Consider the following 2477-nt stretch of genomic DNA (forward strand, 5'->3'; position numbering starts at 1 on the left):
TTTCGGAAGACCCCACCTTCTATATGATTCTCTACATAATGGAATACAAGGTGGCGGTCATCTCATATCGCTATGCCGCTCTGGTAAGATGGTACCTGTGATGTCACATACACAGCGATTTTATTTGCGTAATTTCTTTTTTCTTGCATTCTTGTTCGCATTAATTTGCCGGAGTATATTGAGCAAAACTTAAAAATTTAAAAATTATATTCATTTGAACATCTACCTTGATGTACATATAACACTGCAGAAAGTTCTTTTCCTTGTAGAAAAAAACACCCGTTATCTACGTGCATTAAACAAGTATATTAGACAGGCATCGAAACGCGCGATGCTTCATAAATTCTCATATTTTTACAGAAAGTTGTACATATGAAAATTTTATTTGGGCCATTGTGCCACGCAGCAGCAAAATTATTTTCGCTTTGGTCTGCAATCCCTTTGCCGTTGTCTACTCATACACACAGTACAAATTTCAATACGAATTTATATCCACGCATACGAGTATGTGTGTACATACACACATACATACATATGCATATGGGATTCTGCTGTTATTCGGTTCTGGTGACCATGAAATCTGCTTAATCGCCAAAATGAGTCTCAATATTAAAGAAATACAATAATAATAAAAAATGAAAAGCAAAAGACAAATCGCGAGCAGCAGCAGGTTTACTTATTTATTGAACCATGAAGCTATGATGTATGAGTGAGTATGAACGTATGTGTGAGTGCAGAATATCTCCGCTTAAGTGTTGTGATTATGTGGGATGTGCAGATGCCACAAAGTATTTAGGTGGCACATGTTATATCAACTTTTCAGTGTATACAGTGGCAGTCAAAATAATAGTACCATAGCCAGATGAAAGCCAAATCATCAAATATGAAAAGCAAGAATTTTTGATGAATACGGTTTTACTTTTTTTTTTTTTTTTTCAGATATTAATTGAGTCCATTGTACTACGCTTGGATTCCCTTTAAATTTTCTTTAAATCTACCCGATCTCCGAAGAAATGAGATATTATGTCTACCTACATAGTTCAGCCTGGATTTACAGGACTTGACTCCCTCTGATGTGGTTGGAGAGCTGTCTAAGGCCACATATAGATCTGCCTCTCCATCGTTTTTCCACAACAAAGTTCATCGCTTCTTGAACTGCATATACCTCCGCTTGAAACACAGATGCATGCATTCCAGGAGCAAAGTGCAGTTTTGTCCCGCTGGATTCCACGTAGACCCCAGAGCCGGAGCCATGCTCGGTGTTGGAGCCATCCGTAAAAAGGCGAAAACAGTGTTTGCCGGGCTCATTTTCTGAGTCTCCCCACAACTGAGCCTCTGGTAGCACTACACTGTATCTCTTTTCAAGTACGACTCTTGATGGCATGGAACCTTCTCTGTGTTCCAATGCCGGACAAGGGCTGTACCAGTTCCCACTGTATTTCAGTCTGCAGATGGCCTTCAAGGCCTCTCCTTGGATGAAAGCATCAAGTGGTGGTAAACCAATCAGAGCATCTAGTGCCGGGCTTGAAGTAGTCGGAAAAGCTCCGGTGCAACAGATGGCCACAGTGCGTTGTAGTCTCGAGAGAGAGTCTACTCATCCAGACCACTGATGCTAGGTGATAATGGGTCTTATCATAGCCGTGTAGATCCATAGGACCTTGCTAGGAGAGAGACCCCACGTTTTCCCAAAGACACCTTTGCACTGCCAGAAAGCTGTCAGTGCTTTGGATGCCTTTGTTTGAACGTGTGATTTCCATAGGAGCTTACTATCGAGGATTACTCCAAGATATTTAATTTCCTTGGATAGCTGGATTGTGACTCCTTTTAGCTTTGGCAGAACGAGTCCATCAAGCTTCTTCCTTCTGGTAAAGAGGACAATACCAGTCTTGGCGGGATCCAGAGTTTTCTGCACTTTCTTACGGTCTTAATTACTTTATTTTTATAAGCATTTGTGTGTGAATAATAAATAGAATCCCAATAAAGAAAATAGCATAGATTTCCTAGCTTATTTACAATAAAGAGGGACTAAGTTGGTTTATTTTGCGTGTACGCCTTTCGTACGAAGTGGCGTAAAATTAATCATTAAATTTTGTTTTTGAATAACATTCGCTTTTACGAAAAACTAAAAGTAAGTTAGTTGACTGATCATTTTCACTATTTTTTCTGTATTGTCTGCGGAATAGCGAATATTGTGCACCACTCTCGAGCCGATTGGCTTATCTAATTTAGCACATTGTCTCCGAATTAGTGGGATATATTCAAAAAGAGTTCGTCCGATACACTCGATACTAGTATTGATTTCAAAGTATTGAAGGGAGTAACTACTCGAAGCTGTTGAAAGTATCGTAGGGGATACTCGTCGCTTCCACTTTCTACTTAAGGGGACACTGTGGTCTAAAAATTTCAAAAAAATCGATCTTTTGTTTTTTCGATATTTCGAAAGATTTAGATTAAGATACTATTTAAGAATATACTGT

The sequence above is a fragment of the Anastrepha obliqua genome, chromosome 1 (genome assembly GCF_027943255.1).
Source record: "Anastrepha obliqua isolate idAnaObli1 chromosome 1, idAnaObli1_1.0, whole genome shotgun sequence".
Classification (NCBI taxonomy): Eukaryota; Metazoa; Arthropoda; class Insecta; order Diptera; family Tephritidae; genus Anastrepha; species Anastrepha obliqua.